This window comes from Neovison vison, chromosome 14, assembly GCF_020171115.1.
Source record: "Neovison vison isolate M4711 chromosome 14, ASM_NN_V1, whole genome shotgun sequence".
Classification (NCBI taxonomy): domain Eukaryota; kingdom Metazoa; phylum Chordata; class Mammalia; order Carnivora; family Mustelidae; genus Neogale; species Neogale vison.
Window position 1 is genome coordinate 38410090 of NC_058104.1, and position 21161 is coordinate 38431250.

At 44.8% G+C, this 21161-nt stretch overlaps 1 protein-coding gene and 1 long non-coding RNA gene across 3 annotated transcripts in view; one reads left to right on the forward strand and one right to left on the reverse strand.

The window, feature by feature from the left end:
* The window catches only part of XPO6 (exportin 6), a 99587-nt gene that overhangs the window by 72727 nt on the left and 5699 nt on the right, over positions 1-21161 (reverse strand). The gene's annotated exons all lie outside the window — the stretch shown is intronic.
* LOC122895523 lies at positions 7961-16881 on the forward strand. The gene is made up of 3 exons (XR_006382229.1): positions 7961-8291; positions 9164-9392; positions 15567-16881. It is a non-coding gene; the product is annotated as an uncharacterized LOC122895523 (long non-coding RNA).

Here is a 21161-nt window from a genome sequence, read left to right on the forward strand (position 1 = left end):
CAATAGCCAAATTATGGAAACAGCACGAGCATCCATCGATAGATGAATGGATAAAGAAGATGTGGTATAGATACACAATGGAATATTATTCAGCCATAAAAAAGAATGGAATCTTGCCATTTGCAACGACATGGATAGAGCTAGAGAGTAGAATGCTAAGTGACATAACTTGGTGAGAGAAAGACAAATACCATATGATTTCACTCACATGTGGAATTAAGAAACAAGTAAGAATGAGCAAAGGGAAAAAAAGAGACAAACCAAGAAACAGACCCTTAATTACAGAGAACAATCCTGGTTACGAGACGGGAGGTGGAGGAGGGGATGGGTGAAACAGGAGATGGGGATTAGGGAGCGCACCTGATGGGAGCACAGGGTGACGTGTAAAGTGCTGAATCACTATATTATAAACCTGAAACCAGTAGAACTCCATATGCTAAGTACACTGGAATTCAGAATAAAATAATTTTAAAAAAAGAAAACCAACGGCAGCTGAACACATGCACACCTTATGACCCTGCGATTCTACTCCTTGATAATTCACAGCAGAAATCTGTACAAATACATCAAAAACAAGGTACGCAAATGTCCATGGCACCATTACTCATAATATCCAAAAAAATCAAAAGAACCCAAATGACCATCACCAGTGGAACGGATAAGTAAGTAGTTTATTCACCAGAAGAACATTTAGAACAACAAGAATGGATAAATATTGCTACGTGCTACAACATGGACGAACCCCACAAACACAACGTTGACGAAAAAGCCAAAACCCATCCTTCATTATCCACTGTATGCTAATTTTAAAAGCAAGCTCAATGAAGCTGTGGTGCGCTGTAATCACAATAGTGGTCACCTTCGGGGAAGAGGGTTCCAGGACGCTAGTACCATTCTGCCTCCTTGATCTCAGTATTAGGCGCACAAGCATGACCTTCACATTACTTCTCTGTAAATACACACGCACCATTTACAAAATCAGTGTCGGGGCACCTGGGTGGCTGAGTGGGTTAGAGTCTCTGTCTTTGGCTCAGGTCATGATCTCAGGGATCGAGCCCCACATCGGGCTCTCTGCTCAGCGGGGAGCCTGCTTCCTCCCCTCTCTCTCTGCCTGCCTCTCCGTCTACTTGTGATCTCTGTCAAATAAACAAATAAAAATCTTTAAAAATAAATAAATAAAAATAAAAAACGAATGTCATACTTATTTTCAGCGTTCAGGTTGGTATTTTCAGATGCCGAATTTAGAAGGTGTGTTTTTTCTTCTACTAACATAACTACTGAGAGCAACTGGGGGCCTGCAGGTCACATGTGAGTGGGAGGCCACAGCTATTTGTTTTCAGAGCTGCTGAGGGCGAAACACAGAGGATTAGAATCCCGAAAATCTGTGTGTGCTTCCCCAAGGGTTCCCTGGCTTACCGCGGCAGCAAATTAAAACCCTGGGGCAGGAATCGAAAATAAACCTGGGTCAGAAGATACTCGCAGAGAGCTATGTGAATATCTAAAATAAACCAAAGTTTTTTGCTCCAGAAAGAGTTAAAATCTGGGAAGTGGAGGAGCTTTCAGCTGTGCCTGCTCTGACTGCATCTGCTCCTTCTAAATTTTTTTTTTTTTTTAATTTGTCAGAGAGGGAGAGGAGAGAGAGCGAGCACAAGCAGACAGAGAGGCAGGCAGAGGCAGAGGGAGAAGCAGGCTCCCTGCCCAGCAAGGAGCCCAATGTGGGACTCGATCCCAGGGCGCTGGGATCATGACCTGAGCCAAAGGCAGCCGCTTCACCGACTGAGCCACCCGGGCTTCCCAGCATCTGCTCCTTTTATACCACTGCTCACAGTTCAGCAGCTCAGAGACGGATCTACTAGAGACTCATTTATTAAGGAGCAACGAAGTCAACCAACACCAGCAATCGCCCAATAAATTATAAGGAAAACCTGAAAGGGGAAGGATCACGTAATCTGAAATCTTTTTTGACTCTTCCTTCTATCATCTGTGCCCGCAACTAAGGTCATCCGGCTGGCTGGTTCCTGCTTTCCGCTGTCTTTTAGATTTGCACCTTTTCCCTCACCACAACTTCTCCCAGGCCCTAATCCCCTCCTGTCAAGGTTACCGTAATTTCTCTCGGCTTGGTCGCCTTGATGTCAGCTTCCCCAATTCCAATCCAATCTGTGCTTCACACCAGATAAATTCTTCTCGACACTGATTCTTTGTCCCCAACTATTGTAAATCTAGCTTTAAGGAGCCTTTGAATCTGGACAGCCATTCATTCGACAACTCAGCTCAATGCTCACTGACGGACTCTGCGTTACGCCCAGAGAGATCAAGTAAGAAAGACCATCCCTGACTTCAAGGAACTGGAGGAAGCCTGCGGAGAGACGGGGAGAGCCTCTACAAAAAAGGAGAATACGATGGTTTACATCCTCTGGCAGGGACAGAGGTATGGCTAGATTCAGGAGCCCAAAGGGAGTGAACTCTGGCTGGGGGACAGAAGGAGAGCTTCGCAGAGGAGATAACGTATCTCGTGTTTTCAACAAAGCAGTTTACTAGGATGAATGGAGAAGGAAAGCCCGCCTGACTCACCATCGCTCACCACAAGCAGCCATCCCTCCAGTCCGAACACTCATGGTCTCCTCAGCAAATGTCGATTCCCACCCTACATTTCCTGCTGGGTCTGCAATTCACAGTTCTACCACCACGAAAAGTTTTCACAGAACAGAAGCTGACAGCGCGGCTTCCTTCTTTGTACCCCGAGTCTCTGCCATGTAACCAGTCTGCAGTTCTGCCCGTGGCCCTGTTCTCAGTCGGTTCCACCTGCCCTGACGGGACAGCACAGGCTCTGGGCTTGGACTCCTCGGTTTGGGTTTTCCAAATGCACCTCAACCTCAGCCTAGTTATTTAATCTGTCAGGGTTTTTTCCCTTTCTTTCCTTTTGTGCCCAACTGGGGATAACAGAACCCAACACATGGGATCATTCTAGGGATTAAGAAAACTGTATAAAGCACACAGTGAACACAGAGCCAGGAATAAAGAAAGGGCCAAAAGCCCCATCTGTAAGTTAACACTTCATCAGTACTGGGCCTCTCTCCTTAACCAGAACATGAAGTGCCTGGAAAAAGACTCTGCCTAACACATCTGCACTTTCTACCACATCAGCACGGACTGCTGCTCAGACATTTTAGACCGAACGCAGGAGAGAAAAAGGAACAAGGAGACAGTATCACTTTCAATTTCTCAGGAACACTGGTGATCCCTCCAGATTTAAGATCCATGTGACTATTTAAATTTCCCCCTTTAGGGCCTCTGACACAGTGACCTTTGCTCACAAGCACTCAATAAACATTAAAAACAAAAAAACAAAAAACAAAAACAAAACCCGGAACTGCTAACAATGTATCTTAAAAAACACTGAGACTGAAGGTGGATAAATGGTCCCTTAAGGCACCTCTGTGACAGGTTTCTCAAATCCTGGCTTAAATTTGTTGTGTTTTATCTAATTGCCTCTATAACACCCTTTCTAAAGCATAACCGTTGGGGTGCCGGGGGGGGGCTCAGTCAGTTAAGCATCTGACTCTTGATTTCAGCTCAGGTCTTGATCTCGGGGTCCTGTGTTCAAGCCTCACATTGCTGGGCTCTATGCTGGGCATGGAGCCAACTTTAAAGAAGTAAAAAGTAATAAATAAAGCATAACCTTTTTACAAAATCGATGCTGGGGAAAAAAAATGACTCTTTTTCAAAGAAGCTTTTATCCAGCTTTTGGGCACCTTTTCCATGAGCCACATCTCACATATCCTAGAGGCGAATCAGATGAGCCTCCTATATTTAGGTTCACAGCCTCTTTGACACCAAACCTAAAAAAATGAGGACTAGCATCCCAGAGCCCCATTCAACATTCCCAAGGCACATCCAGAACCATGTTCCTACTCCACCTGCCTGTGTATAAAGAAGGCATCTGAGAAAAGCAATTCTGTACTAGCCGCTGAGCAAGGCTGCGAAGTGCGCGGGGCATGCCTGACTGTCACGACAGATGCCACTGGCAGAGACATTCGATCTCATATAAACTTCTGGGAACCTAACGGGATTATCGTGGGTATTCAAACTCTCCACTCTTTCTCCCCTACTCTCTTCACCGCAAAGAAAACAGACGAGCAAAGAAGTCCCTCCGGCCCTCAAGCCTGCCTACGAACAGGAGATGAAATACGAAGCTTAAAAGACGGCGTGACGGCAATCAGTGTGACATCTGTCTGGACCCTCTGATGTCACCGGCTCAGAATGCTAAGAAGACAGGAAAGCCTGGAGAGGAAGCCCCAGCCAGGAGGGCAACGTTCACCAGTTTCTTCCCACTTTCCTGTCTCTGCTCTGTGTGTCTGAAAGGGCAGATACTAACCTTTAAAAAGAAAGAAAGAAAGAAACCACACATCATGATTAAGTAGAAATCTCACTTAACCTCTCTAAAAAGAGTGTCGAAACCAATTAGACCTTGGAAGTCCAGCGCTCAGAAGGGGAGGCTGTGAAACCCGGTGAGCCGAGTGCCTTGCTCACACAAAGCTCTGTCAAGCCACGCCCGTTGTCCAGGTGTCCCTTAGTCAGTCTGCGATAGAGAAGTAGAGGCTAGGCTAAACAGAGGGGTCACCCAGGGCTCCAGACGTACAGGGAAGTAATTAACTCCACAGATTATGTACAGGAGTTACAGGAAAAAAATGTTTTCTACTGCAGGAAAGAAAGGGAGACACTCCATGTTCTAGGAAAGCAAGTCTGGGGCGCTGCACTTACCATGAGTCCGTGAACGGATGTCTGGAACTAACTACTTAAGTTATGCATTTGCCTCACAAGGGCTGCGTACTGTCTTGCCTACAGCGTGACCCTGAAAATATGTGCCCTTTGGGAGTAACCATGCATGTAACTTTGTACAGTATCATCACACAGATACTGATGCATGATGAGATCAATATCTGATTAAAACACGGACTTCAGCCACATCTGAACAGAATTCTAACCATTAAAAGGCGTTTTTCTGCATCAAGCTGACCAATGGCAAAAAAATACCTCCAAGTATTTCTTGGGTTTGGGTCAGACTCTTCCATGAACAAAAGGGGTCTGCTTCTGGGGACTAGGAGGTAGAAACAGGATAACTGCCAGGCATCTGGGCCAGAAGGTGCAACTGGTCCCCCTGTGGTGGGATCAAATTGAAGCAACTTTTTCTGCCCCCCACCCCCCGGAATAATTAGAGGAAACATCTTGTACACGGAGGACAATATGTTTGATGCTGGAAAACCTATCCATGTACTATATGGGACAATACATAAAAACAGTAAGAACCAATTAGCTACCGCTGGACAGGAGCACCGGTTTCAAAAATTTAGAACAAATCTAAAGAAGATTACAACATCATGACAAGTAAATGCTATATTCTAAGGCTAGATCCTGTGCTTAAGGGGAAAACACGCTATGAAGGACAGAACTGGGCCAAAGGACAACACTGGCTATGGGCAGTAGATCAGATCACAGTCCTGAATCAATGTTACATTAACCGATGTTGATAACTGCACTGTGGCTTTGTAAGAGAACATCCCTGTGAGAAAATACACTACACGGGGTCAATGGCCAGGACGGAGGTGACTTCCTCTCCAACAGTTCAGAAAAAAACCACTACACATGCATACATATATATATGTATGTGCATATATACATACATAGAAAAGGCATAAGTAATAGGGCAAACGGCAAAATGTGAGCAACAGTGGAGTCTGGGTCAAGGGCATGAGAGTGTTCTCGGTACTACTCATTCCTTGCAATCTCTGTCAGCTTGAAATTATTTCCAAATAAAAAGTTTTTTAAATGTAGCCATCAAAAAAAATGAAATCTTGCCATCTGCAACAATGTGGATAGAACTAGAGGGTATTACACTAAGCAAAAAACTCAATCAGAGAAAGACCATCATATGATCTATCTGATATGAGGAATCTGAGAAACAAGGCAGAGGATCATAGGGGAAGGGAGGGGAAAAAAGAAACAAGACAAACCAGAGAAGGGAGACAAACCATAAGAGACTCTTAATCTCAGGAAACAAACTGAGGGTTGCTGGAGGGCAGGGGGGTAGGAAGGATAGGGTGGCCGGCTGATGGGACCCTGGGGAGGGTACGTGCTATGGTGAGTGTTGTGAATTGCATTAGGACTGATGAATCACAGACCTGTACCCCTGAAACAAATAATACAGTACATGTTAATACAAAAGTAAAAATAAAAAATAAAAAGTTTTTTAAAACTTCTGTTAAACTGGTACCTCCGACTTTGCTCTGCACTGCTCCAAGCTGCCTGGGTAAAGAGGAAAGGGAAAGTGAGAAACATGGATCAAGAAACAGGCAAGAGGAGAATGACAGTTCTCTCCGATGCCAGGTTTACTATCATCACACGCTGTTTTCTAAAGAGGATAGGACATAGCCTAGGCATTAAAAATTTTGCATCTGCTGGCTGGGCAACAAGCATATCCCACTAGGAGCTCAAATACATGTAAGTTACATGCTTATTTATTTAGATTACAGTGGAAGGCTTTAATTACACAGCCAAAAAAGCAAATGATAATAGTTATTGCAAGAAACTATCTAACAAAACTGAGTAACAGAGCCCCAAATAGGCTCTCTCTTCAGAATTCCATCTGCTGCGTTTTCCCAGGTACTTCTCCCAGGAGGATGAATATTTAAATATCTGCACGCCTAGTCAATTAAACGCAAGAGATACTGAGCACGTTCACATAAGGCATGCTGTCAAGAAATCCTAAAACAGAACCACTGAATCTTTTTTTTTTCCCAATTTATTTATTTTCAGAAAAACAGTATTCATTATTTTTTCACCACACCCAGTGCTCCATGCAAGCCGTGCCCTCTCTAATACCCACCACCTGGTACCCCAACCTCCCACCCCCCCGCCACTGCAAACCCCTCAGATTGTTTTTCAGAGTCCATAGTCTCTCATGGTTCACCTCCCCTTCGAATTTACCCAAAAGCACATACCCTCCCCAATGTCCATAACCCTACCCTCCTTCTCCCAACCCTCCTCCCCCCAGAACCACTGAATCTTAAGAGAGAAACACAAACCCCAGAGAACAGCAAGTCCAACCTCGTTTTCAGAGAAGGAAAACGAAGCGCAGAGTACCCTGCCCAAAGTCGACCAGCTACTACTGGTGAAGCGAAGCCCAGAGAACGGCCGCCGGAGCCCTCTCTCCCAGCAGCAGCTCCTCTAGCCCTTAGAGGAGGACACAGCGCTCTGGGGCTATGAGGACGCGGAGTGAGCTGTCGCCACCTTGCAGAGCATGAAATCAGGGAATGAATGAATATGAAGCCGACAGGCACAATAAATGCTGCCGATCTAGAGCCCCAATCAGGGACGCCTGGGTGGCTCAGTTGGTTAAGCAGCTGCCTTTGGCTCAGGTCATGATCCCAGCGTCCTGGGATCGAGTCCCACATCGGGCTCCGTGCTCAGCAGGGAGCCTGCTTCTCCCTCTGCCTCCGTCTGCCACTCTGCCTGCCTGTGCTCGCTCTCTCCCTCTCTCTGACAAATAAATAAATAAAATCTTTAAAAAAAAAAATAAAATAAAGCCCCAATCAACGCTACAGCTCATACATGAAGGGTTTCCCATCAGCGGCTCTTACTACCTGCAACTGTTTAAGGGCAAGTTTGTAAAAACCCATGCCACCTTCCTCCTGAATTATTCCCAGATAGCACTGGCATTTTACATACCAGTTAAAATAACAAATTATTTCATTTTGGCAAAAAACAGCAGGCCATTTCAGACTGCTGGGTTTTGAAGGAGCATAATCACTTCCTTTCTCCCTTCCAGGTTCTAGCCAGCTGCTACATAGTCACAAGCAACCAAGTGCAGATCAAAGTCCAATGTCCTCTTCACGACTGGCCAAGCTGCAATGCCTCCTCCTTCCCATCCTGAACTGCCCAGTCAGGCCTAGCAACAATAGGAAGGCAGGACATGGCAGGTGACAGCTTCTTTTGAAGATAAGCAGGGGAGAGAAGTCCAAGGACAGAGCTAGGCAGTGTTCTGACGCAGAGACCTCACACCTGGGAGACACCAGCCAGGGGTGTTGGGCTCTTCCCAATGCAACCCTCATGAATAAATCAGGAGCTACATCCTTCCTGTGGGAAGGAAAGAATGAGAAGGGGAAGAAAGCACTCAGAAGAAGGCGCTCCAGTACTGCTCCCACCCGGGGTACAGATGACCGCGACTCGAATGTGCGCCGAGCCAGGAATGAGGACACTGTGAACGGACACTCTCTACTGTACATTTGAAAGTGGTAAGTTTCACGTTTATTTTACCATACACACACAAAAAAACCCTTCACTGTGGGGGAAAAAATATGTTAAGGCCAAATTTCTAATACATTAAAGTTAAGTATAAAGGATGCTTAAGTAAATATTTAAGTAAACATAAAATAAGCCTGTAAGTGTGACCTATAAATCCTACAAAGAGACAAAAACAGGGAGGACACAGATAACAAAAAAAAGACAAAAATAAAACCGAAGTTGGTGATAACTCTTCCTACCCCGCCCCCAAAAAGGTATTATGGAACAATGAAGCCATTTTTTTAGACCTATTAAGTTTGCAACAATTTTCTTAAGACTAAAGAGTGTTGAGGGGTGTATTATCTACAGCTGGTGGCAAGGATAAACTGGTATAAACTTTCCAGAAAATATCTGATGACGTACCTTAAAAATGTTCATACTAAATCTAAAACTATTTTAAAATAAAAGGTTTATTAAAAAATGTTCATACCCTTGGGTCCTTCTGGGAATCTAGCCTAAGGCAATTTTCTGAAATACAGAAAAAGCTCTCTGCGAAAACATTAATCACATTATTATTTACAATGGCAAAAAAAAATGGAACAACCCAACTGCCCAAGAATCCATGCAATGCAATATTACACAGCCACTGTAAATATTTATGAAGTATTTGATGATCTGGAAAACCACTTATACTATAATGCTACATGGAAAAACAGAAGGAAAAAAGTGCATTTACAGTGTGATCTCAGCCATATTTAAAAAGTAAACAGGAAAAAAGACTAGAAGGAAACAAAATGCAAGAAGCTGAATCAGAGGACAGTGTGCTCCTGCCTGTTTTGTACTTTCAACAATAACCTACAGAGTTCAAAACACTTTTTCCTAGAAGGGGAAAAAATAACTATGCAAAACCAAGAGGTGGCGGAGAAGACCGTGACAGCGTACAGACCGTGGTACGAGAACGAAGTAGCCACAGAAACTCGGCTAACTCACTGGTCCCGAGTCTCGGAAGGCTTGGCTCCTTTTTTAAAAACTAAACCCCATGCGAGAAGACGGTGCCGGAGCCCTGTGCTGGTGTGCGACTCCTCTGCAGTCCCAACGTGCTTCAGAGTAAGGTGCGTACGTTAAATACATCAGTCCTTGGAAGATCACTCCTCTTTCTCTCAAAACACAATGTGGGATACAGACAAGTAATTTCCTGGGCTGGATAAAAGCACAGGGCTCCTCTGGTCATGAATTAAATAAGCGCCTCTTCTGGAATGGATGCCTTCACAGAAATCATCGGGGCTGCCTGGCTGCCACGGACATCTGTGGCTCCACCTGCCCTAAAGTGGCCCTTCTGCTTCTCCACCTCAAGCCCCAAATTTTTTGCCTCGTGACTTCCTATTTCTGCTCTGAAACCCAACCCAGGGGTCAGTTCCTTTGGGAAGCCTTCCTTGATACAGCTCTCTAATTTGGTCAGGCTTTTTTTTTTTTAATATAGTTGTACCCCTTACAAGGCTCTATTTCTGCACTTATTCCCTAGCACAGTAATCATCTGCTGACATGTACCTCCTCATCCAGAGTTACAAAATTCCAGAAGTTAAAAAATTCTAGAACTTATCTTCACCCTTTCCATCCTCACATTAACTGTAGAGCAGATTTCTTCCCAACTGTTTTACAATGCTATTACAAGAAAGCCCTCAAATTCACCAACAGGTGCTTCCTCCACCCCCTAACTTTCCATTTTGGTAAAAAAACTACCAAATTAGAAATCACACCATAAGGACGCCTGGGTGGCTCAGTGGGATAAGTGTCTGTCTTCAGCTCAGGTCATGATCTCAGAGTCCTGGGATCCAGCCCCACACTGGGCTGCCTGCTCAGTGGGGAGTCTGCTTCTCCCTCTCCTACAATTCCCTCTCCCGTCCTGTTCCTGCTCTTTCTCTAATAAACAAAATCTTACACACACACACACACACACACATCCATGCACAGACTTCGTACCACAAGTCTTTCCTTTTTCTTTTTTTTAAGATACTCATTTGAGAGAAGGAGTGTGCCCGGGATGGGGAGGGACAGAGGGAGGGAGAAAGAACATGAAGCAGACTACACAGGAGCGCAGAGCCCAATGCAGGGCTTAATCCCACAAGATCATGACCTGAGCCAAAACCAAGGCTCCGACGCTCTACTGAGTGAGCCACCCAGGAACCTCACAAGTTAAAAAGTCTTTTCAACTTTCCCTCCATCATCAGCAATATTTGCAGTAGCCCCGCACTCCTCCAGTACTAGGAACTGCTTTCCTTTCCTTCTACACCGAGGGCATGGTGAATCCAAGACACCAAACTTAACATTCTACTCTTGAATTTATCCAGGACTTCTACTTCCTCATCTTTTCATTTGTATCGCCAGCTCCAAGAGTTGAATTTCGTTGGAGGGTTACCTTCTATAACGTAATGAAGACTATTGTAACTCCCAAGTCACAACCCAGAATGATAAAAAAAAAAAACCCAGGTTGCACTGAGCTAGGAGGTCAGCTGGACCCATTCACTAGCCAAGTGACTTGTTCTAGACACTGCAAGAAATACCTTTTTAAAATAACAAATGATGTGCTCGCTTCGGCAGCACATATACTAAAATAACAAATGATTTATCAAAGGCTTTGAAGGTCACTGGCAATCATCAAAACCACAAGGGGTAAATGTCAAGGAGTATGTGCGGATAGAAGTGGTCCACTCAAAGCCCTTTCACTTTCGAGCTGTTCATTATCAAGGTATAAAGGGGTATTTTCTCAAAATCTTTTCTGATATTTCTTCGAGGTCTTTGAAAGCCTTCAAGTATCTTCTCTTCATAAGAAATCTCCTTTAATGGGGCGCCTGGGTGGCTCAGTGGGCTAAAGCCTCTGCTTTCAGCTCAGGTCATGATCCCAGGGGCCTGGGATCGAGCCCCACCTCAGGCTCTCTGCCCAGCGGGGAGCCTGCTTCCTCCTTTCTCTCTGCCTGCCTCTCTGTCTACTTGTGATCTCTCTGTCAGATAAATAAATAAAATCTTCAAAAAAAAAAAAAAAAGAACTCTCCTTTAAGATTACAACAGGAAACAGGATAGGATTTTTCAGCACTTCTCAGCCAAGTAGGTCTGTCCACAAGTTTCTGGACACATGGACCGGTCACCCCCACAGTAAAATGAGATGAAGGCCACCTGGTGTTCCTCAAAGAAAACATATGTGCCTGGGTCCCTAATTCACTTGTGAAGATTGGAAAGGGCAGGTAGGGAGGACGAAAGAGAGAAAGAAAGTATAATGATTTTTAAACAATAAATGTTTAAGGTACAACCCAAGGGTTTCAAGAAATGTCAGATTTACAGAGATGCTCTGACCTATATCCCAGGACAGGAGCCTTCCTTTAACCAGCTGGAGGCGCTCTCTGTCATTAGGGGAGTTTCAGGAGAAAATAAAATCCGAGACACACTATGCATGACTGGTAAACTCCCCTATGAAATTACTTCATATATTCTTTAGCATTCTAAAATCACATTCTGGTTCATAAACCCAGTTAACAATTACCAAAAAAATCACTTCACCAAGGTGAGCTCTGCCGCTTTCTGGCAATGGAATCGCTTTCCTACAATTAAACCTGTTTCTATGGGATGTTATGACAAACACGAAGCCAAGTGGGGAAGAATGTAAGCCTTAACCACATGGATCATCAGGAAAAAAAGTTTAGAAAATGATAAGGTTATACAGTCCCACCATTAAAACAAACACATTAGTCAAGTCCAAATTTTAGTATACAGGAAATGTTAGTATTCTTATTCTGAATAAAATCAGCAGTGTAAGATTCACCAACCAAATGTGCAAGCCATTCCAAACATAACTTTATGGATTCTAAAATTCAGCCAAACTACATTTAAAAAAAAAAAGTTGCTGGCTGACCCAAAAGAAAAACGTACAAAGGTAAGACGACCAGGAGTGGTCAACAGACATGGGAAAAATACATATGGCAATAAAAAATCAAAAGACGTTCCACTTCACTGACAAGTAAAGAAAGGCTTGCAAATGACGTGCCATTTTCACTCTTCACGTTAAAAAAAGTTGTAATGGTCGGCCAGCAGGCAGGGAAACAGGAAGTAACTGCATCTGCATCAATGACAACAGAAGCTGGTTATCTTTTCACAGGACTAGCACTATCTATCAGAATTTTTAAATACGCTTACTGTTTGTCCCACAATTCTTCTAGAAATTTATCCTACAATTTCACAAAGTAGATAAAGATATATTCAACATGTTTACTACAGTATTAGCAGCAAACACTAGAAATCTAAAAAAGCCAACATCAGGGAATTAGCTAACTACCTTAAGGCAGGCATACCAAGTTCTAGGGCAAAATGACAAAAAAAAGAATCCACACTCGGGGTGCCCAGGTGACTCAGTCAGTTGAGCATCCAACTCTTGATTTCAGTTCAGGTCATAATCTCGTGATCATGGGATTAAGCCCCAAGTCGAGCTCCGCACTCAGTGTGGTGTCTGCTTGAGATTCTCTCCCTCTCCCTCTGCCCCTGCTCACACTCTCTAAATCTTTTGGTGCTCCTGGGTGGCTCAGATGGTAAAGCGTCCACCTTCAGCTCAGGTCAGGATCCCAGGGTCCTGGGATCGAGCCCACATCAGTCTCCCTGCTCAGCAGGAAGACTGCTTTCCCCCTCCCTCTGCCTGCCTCTCTACCTACTTGTGATCTCTCTCTTTGTCAAATAAATAAATAAAATCTTTTAAAAAATTTTTTTAAATAAAATAAAATATAAATAAATCTTTAAAAAAAAATCCACACTAAAAGATATCTTAACTGAGTTACTCAACTTCAGCAACATAGATTTCTTCTAACAACCATATATAAAAGGCAAGCTATCTCTAACTGGGGTAAAGGGACAGCACTATATGAATTCGGCTAACAATGCTTTTCTTTTCTTTTTTTTAAGATTTTATTTATTTATTTGACAGAGATCACAAGTAGGCAGAGAGGCAGGCAGAGAAAGAGAGGAGGAAGCAGGCTCCCTGTGGAGCAGAGAGCCTGATGTGGGGCTCAATCCCAGGACCCTGAGATCATGACCTGAGCCGAAGGCAGACACTTAACCCCCTGAGCCACCCAGGCACCCAAACAATGCTTTTCTACACAACACCATTCAATGGCAGAAAACAATGGAGAAATATCAACAAAATGCTTACGAAAAGAATACACGAACCCTGAGGATTACCATTTATGGAGAACAACAGATAGGCATACTCAAACATGAAATAACTCAAGGAATATAGCAACCATAAACTCTTCTGAAAAAAATATTAGGGATGATTGGGTGGCACAGTCAGTTAAGCATCTGCCTTTGGGATCGAGCCCTGCAATGGGCTCCTTGCTCAGCAGGAGGCCTATTTCTCCCTCTGACTGCCATTCGCCCTGCTTGTGCTCCCTCTCTCTCCTTTCTCTGACAAACAAACAAACAAACAAATAAATAAATAAAATCTTCCCCAAAAATTATCAGCTAATTAATGTTGAATAGATTAAAAGGGTCAACAAAACGTTCAATCCCAAATGGTAGAACAATGTCCAAGGATCTGCAAGAGAGAATGAAAACCCAGAATTTTATACCTAGCCAAGATGTCCTTCAAGCATAAAAGCAGGCATTCCTGATTCGTCACATAAGTGATAATAAAATCTAGCCAGCAGGAAGATGAATTAAAGACTTCAGATACGAACCACAGTTAAAAGAACCGATGGGGAACATTGAATCCTTTAAAATATAAAATGAAGGGGTGCCTGGGTGGCTCAGTGGGTTACAGCCTCTGGCTTCGATTCAGGTCATGATCCCAGGGTCCTAGGATCGAGCCCCGCATCAGGTTCTCTGCTCAGCAGAGAGTTTGCTTCCCCCCTCTCTCTGTCCACCTCTCTGCCTACTTGTGATCTCTCTCTGTCAAGTAAATAAATAAAATCTTTAAAAAAATAAAATAAAATATAAAACGAAGACTAAATACTGGTTATGGTCATGGAACATACTATAAATGCTCTAAAGACCCTGACAAAGTAAAGTAACAACCAAGAATGAGAAGAGGGAAATAGAAGGAGTACAAATGTTCTTATTTTTCCTATTATTAAGTTCACTGATACTGCCTAGAACTAAAACGTGGAATATATTTATTAAAAATGATGCCATCTTCTTGGAGCACTGGGCTGATTCAGTCAGGAGAAAACACAACTCTTGATCTTGGGGTCATGAGTTCAAGCCTCACACTGGGCATAAAGCTTACTTAAAAATAAGTAAATAAAATAAAAATGATGCCATCTTCTTAATAACTTTTATAATCTTTTTCCTTAACCTACGGGGATTTATCAAGAGCTAATGATTACTGAAGCAAAGATTCATTTGAGATTTGACAATTCCTTTTTCCATTTCACTTGTTTTCTTTTTTTGCTATTAAATTCAAGTGACCTCAAAGGCACTATGCTTAGTGAAAAGAGTCCATCTCAAAAGGTTACATACTGACTACAGTTATACACCATTCTTAAAATGCCAAAACTATACACAGAGAAACAAGTGGATGCTAGGAGAAAGGGTACGGGGCTAGAACACAGAGAGCATTAGGCTTGAGGGAGTTCTGTGCTGATGGGACCGCTCTGTACCTTAACTAAGGTGGTAGTTACATGAATCAACACATGGACTGAACTGCACAGAATCATAATACAAGTGACTGTAGGTTAAAACAGGTGAAAACTACATGGGGTCTAGAGTCAATAACTGACATGGACCAACGTCAATTTCCTGGTTTTGACACTGGACACAGCTATTAAAGATGTCACCACTGGGGACTCATAATAATCCTTTTGCAACTTTCTGTATTTAAGTATTTCAAAAAGTATACAGTTTGTAAAAAATACAAGTAATAGTAAATTGATTTTTCCTTCACTTAAAAATGAACATGATCCCAAAAATCAGAATGATCACTTTTTAAATGAAAGTACGTATTTTAGGACTCCATCTCATGGATCCAGATAGATACATACGTACAAAAACATATGGATATTTACGTAAGGTTAATCGTAGTGCAGGCTGGTAGGATTTGGGGTAACTTCTTTTTCTGCCAACGTTCTTGGCACCTTTTAATACTACTCTGCTTTTAATAAGCACATGTCGTTTTTGTAAAAATTATCCAGTTATTACTCTTTTGTAAATAAATAAAGACATCTTCCCAGGTCTGCTTACAAGCCAATTTAGAAACCAATGATTTTTCCCCCCAGCTGCACTCAGCTCATAAAATACCTTTACCTTTCCAGGGAGTCTGCGACCAGAGATCTTTTTCATGACGACGTCTGTATAAAACAGCCGCAGGCTCTGTGAGGTACCTGAGCTACGCACCTGCTAGACCTAATGGGCTTCGCTGAACTCCACTGCACAAAGTCAAGCCCCCCTCCTCACTGCTGACGTCCTGTCATGTGGTCCAGCTACCACCGTGCCTCAACCATCACGCTTTTCCTATTCCTAGTGCATTAGCGGACACGCAGATACCTAGCTTTGCTGTTATCAGCAAACTTCTACCATACTGCCCTTTCTGTTAGAAGTCAGTTTTACAAGTTTTACGGTTAGAGGACAAGATGTACTATTCTTCCTGGGACAGTACACCCAGTTAGGCTACATTTCAAGTGAATATGCCTGTATAACTGTGCACTGGCTTAAGGAGAAGCCTACTCCTACAGAAAAAACATGGGCTGTGCAGTTAGAACCTTGAGTCTGAATCCCATCTCTACCAACTTGCTGTGTAATTTGGTCAAGTTACTTACCTTGCCCTCCCTGACCCTCAGTGTCCTCATCTTCCCAAATGTGCAAGGGGGGCAGATAAGACCTACCTTGCCGGGCTGCCGTTAAACGGAACGAGGGACCGGGCGCAGTGCACACGAGGGCCCCCCAACAACGACTAGCACCAAGTGTAATCATGCGACCCGCAGACCTTCTGCTCCCTCTCTGACCCCCAGCTTCCTTCCTTTCCCATCGGCCTCCCGCACCTCCCTCACTTCTCTCTACACTGGGAGTTTCCTCAGTATCCACAACCCCTTCCCTCACCACACCCCACCCCCACTGTGCCCCAGTACTTCTCCCAGAAGCAATCACTGTCTGGAGCCTCCCCCAAGTACACATCTACACAGCATTTCTTGTAACAACTTCCCCTGTTGCCTGTCCAGCCCCCCAGCCCCATAAACCCCACCACCACCCTCACTCCCCTGCCTGTCCCCATCCCGTCTACTTGCGCAGAAGAAAAATGCCCTTATCAGAGCTTGCTGGCTGCACGGGTTTTGGAAAAAGACAGTGCTTACTATATTCATACTCTATTTCAATCTTACTGCACTCTCCAAATACTGCCATTGTCATTTACTAAGGTCTAAGGCCCACCTTGACCTTCCCAGATATTTTTTTTTCCAACCCTGCCTCTTTTGACTGCCTCACTGTGTGCAGAATGCTTAAGAGGCACTGGAAATGCAGAGGCCTAAGACTCACCCTGATAGGGACTCCTAAAGACAAAGAACTAATCCTCCCCACCCACAGGCTTGGAGTGGGACTAAACGGAGACCAGAGGATTTGAAGAGTCTTTCTTATCCTGTGCTCTTCAAACTTCTGAACTGTTTGACACTTACTAGAAGAATGTAGTCTTATAATTTCTATGTAGCAATAACAAATACATCAAAATAATAAAAGCCAAAAGAAAAAACCTAAGTATAATAAAAGATGGTAACTGTTAAACTACTAGCTGGAAGGCCTCAAAGAGACGGTATTTAGGATGACCTTGAAATGGTAGGGAAGGTCTCACCTGCAAAAAAGAAAAAGGACAGCAGAGCAGAGGGAACAGCCCTGAGCAAAGAGAAGTATGAAGGGTACTCAGTGTTCTGGGAAGGACAGGTGGTTTGTTATGGCTAGAGAACAGGTACAACCTGGGAAGTCTTTAAAAGACATTCCAAATCAATCACCTTAAGCATTTAATAAATCATCTTCAATCCGTACTGAGAGGACGAAAAGTAAAACCGAAAAATCCAAAAAACTGAAAAGTAAAACTGAAAAAACTGAAATTTCCATCATTCTGCAGTAATAAAAACTTGGTCTTCGGGGAGTCTGGGCAGCTCAGTAGGTTAAGCATCCAACTCCTGATTTCAGCTCAGTCAGGAGATAAAGCCCATCTTCCCGCTGGGCTTAGGATTCTCCCTCTCCTCCCTCTGCCCCTCCTCCCTACCCTCCCTCCCTCCCTCTCCTTCAATTCTCTCTCAAAACAACAACAATAAAACAAACTTGGTCTGTAACAAAGGGGGCCCTCTGCTCTGAATGATCTGGGGTCAAAGTGCACGCTCCCATCTGAGCTCCACAAGGTGGCTCGGGTAGGAACCCAGACGATGAACTGCTAGGGGGAGAACCTGAAGCTGTCAAGACACTATGAGTGCAAAAGCAAGAGACGTGGCCTGACCAAAGTGGACAGAATGGAAAGAAAGGCTGGGGTCAGAACACAAGTCAGAAGAGCACCCACAGGTCTACAGGAAGGGGACTAAAAGTGAAGAGGAAGTTAAAGATGACTCAGGTTTACCACTTGAGTGTCTGTGAATAAAGTCATGAACAGAACCGGGGCACAGGGTGGGAGGGGGTCACTAACCTGAGGCAAAGATGATGGATTTGGTTTTAGACATGTTTAATCTGATGTCTTCAGGACACAGGAGGATACCAACGGCAGGAGAGTAAGGCTGAGTTCTCTGGGACACACAGGTCCTAACTGAAGCCATGAGAAAGACCAAGGGAGACTGAACCAAGGCAGTAATATCATGGGAGCCAAGAAAAAGTCCACTGGTTGCCACGGGCCAAAAGGAAAAGTCAGCTTAAGGACTGAAAAGAGGCCCTTTATACCGGCTTCAGCACACAGAAGTTAGAGGTGATCTGGAAAGGTGAAGACAGAAGGTCAGTATACAACGGGCTGTACAAAGTGCAGGCCGAGAGCAGCCGCCCCAAGCTCAGGAGCCCCTCGCTCTTCTCCCCAGCCTGTACTGTCCCATCTTCCTGGACTTGGACACATTTACCGACAATCCACTTTCATAACATCATCGAGACCCTTGTCCTGCCCAATGCCCACCACCTGCATCTGAACCCAGCAGTAGCTGCCCATCTCCCCACAGAGCAAAGGCTCCTGTCCTCTTCTGTCACTTCTTCACCTGTCATCTCCATTCCCACCAAATCCAAATCACCCATTAAGTAAAACCCCCACTCTCCCTGTCACCAGGTTAGAGGCTGCCAAACTGAGCTTGACCTTTTCCCTTTCCTTTATGCCCTGATTCTAGAATCAGTTTTTCAAGCAGTGAAAACTCTCACTGTTCAAGTCCTCCTCACCCTAATTCCACACCCAAGAACAGACCTTTGTCACATCCAAACATGCAAGGAATCATATCCGGTTTCCCACACGGATCTAACCCTGCACGGAAGATGGATTCCTTCTCCTTCACGGAAAACACAAAGCCGAACTCCTGAGAGTACTATCGAAAGCCCTCATGATCCAGCCATAAACCGCCTCTCTGGCCTTCCCTGCAACTACTACTTGACAAAAACCACCAGAGCCAAACCAGTGTATCCAATGGTTCGAACACTACACAGTTAGTTACAGCCTCCTCTTCTGAAATACCCTTCCTCTGCAAGTTCTCCTCATCACGGGAGCCTCACTGACTCCCATGCTCTAACGGCCCCGGAAGCAGCCAAGACCTCCTGGCATTCCCACCCCAATGTAACGGGCTCCCATGCCAGAAACCGTTCCAGACTCTTGGGACACATCAATGAACAAAGTGAAGATCCCAAGCTCTAGGGAGTCCGTATTTTAGCAGGAGGAGGTAACAAAAAAAGACCTCATAAATAACGTTATGTATAGAAAATGTTTAAAAATGGTAAATGTAGGGCACCTGAGGGGCTCAGTTGTTAGGCAGCTGCCTGTGGCTCAAGCCATGAGCCCAGGGTCCTGGGGTCAAGCCCCACATCGGGCTCCCTGCTCGGCGGGAGGCCTACGTCTCCCTCTCTCACTCCCCCTGCTTGTGCTCCCTCTCGCGCTCTCTGTCAAATAAATAGAATCTTTAAAAAATAATAATAAATTTTAGGAGGGGCGGGAGCCTGCGGGCCTGCGGGGCCGGCACCCGGCTCTGAAGGGCAGCGCGCAGGGTGAAGATGGGATCACTGGGGGCGCGCGAAGAAGTCCTGCAGGGTGGAGCCGTCTCTTCCAAGAGCGGCGGAGGCCTGCAGCACCCCACGCAGCGTTGGTCCAGGGAGATGCAGGCAGCCCCGGCGACACTGCCAGCACCGGACAAATCACGTGAGAACTGGGCTGGAGACCCCAACTGCAGTAACTAATTGGTGACTGGGTCTTTAAAGTTCCATAGTTGGCTCTGGGGTATTGTGTTTTGAGAAATTCTTTCTAAACAAATGGCCTAGTCTGGCCCAGTCAGAGTCTGTTGTGAGGGGGCCTGGAGGGCTCATCATGATCCCTGGGATGGAGCCCCACATCGGGCTCGCAGCTCAGCGGGGAGTCTGCTTCTCCCTCTGCCTGTGCTTTCTAGAGTGAATAAATAAAATATTTTGTAAAAATAAAATAAAATAATTTAATATTAAATTTTAAAAAATAAAAATAGATGGGGCGCCTGGGTGGCTCAGTTAAGTGTCTGCCTTCAGTTCAGGTCATGACCCCAGGGTCCTGGGACTGAGCTCTGCACTGGGCTCCCTGCTCTGTGGAAAGACTGCTTCTCTCTCTCCCACTCTCCCTGCTTGTGTTCCCTCTCTCACTATTTGTCTCTGTCAAATAAATAAATAAAATATTTTTAAAAATAAATAAAATGGTAAATGCTACACAGGGCGCCTGGCTGGCTCATTCAGTAGAGCACGCCAATTCTAGATCTCAAGGTCATGGGTTCAAGCCCCACGTTGAACATCAAGCTTACTAGAAATAAATAAATAAGAAAGAAGGTCAACGCTACAAAAAGAAGTGAAGCAGGCTGTGAAGGAGTGGGATCAGAAGCTCCGGGGAGGACTTGAGAACCAGCCACTGCTGTAGCGCCCGCAGAGGGAGGGACCTTGACTGTGAGCTAGAGAGAACGGAAGGCCAGCGGTCAGGGAGCGCTCTCCCCTGGAGTTCTACCGCAAAGGGGAACAAAGACATGGGGCAACAGCCGACCTGGGTAGAAGCAGTAAAGAAAGGTATTTACCATGAGAAGACCTGCCGTGTTTGTGTCCTGCAAGTACCCAGCCCCTGAGAAAGTCCTCAGCGCTCGACAAACGTTAATTCCTACACTTTCCCTGGACACCTGCGACTTTGTTATCTTACTGGCTCATACCAGATCTGTACAACTACCTGCAAACCTCTCCCAACCCTTCAAGACTCCAATGTGCCTCCTGGGAGAGCTTCCCTGGCACCTCTCCTCCGCGAGTCCCCCTCAGCGGGGCTCCCTTGTACCGCGCATTGTTCCTCTCTCACCAGCACCACGGCCCCTGCAATGGCTGGAACACATCCCATCTGCCTCAGGAAAACGACTCCTGAAGGCCAGGCACTACTAACCCCCGTGGGGTCAAAAAGTAACAACGGAAAGCTCTCACTGTTCTCCGACTCTTGAGCCAGACTGCCTGGGTTTGAAGCCCAACTTCATCACTCAGCTGCAGTGTAGAAGGGCCCTGGATATTCTCATCCATTTAATGAGAAATAAAAATAGCATCTACCTCCTGGCATTGTCTGGAAGAGTCACGGAGTTAACATGTGTAAAATACAGGGCATACTCTAAACGCTACAACTATCAACTATTGTATTATTATATTGTACCCAGAGTACCTAAGATTGTAAGCTTGACATCGGAAATCAATCAATTATTTCACAAATG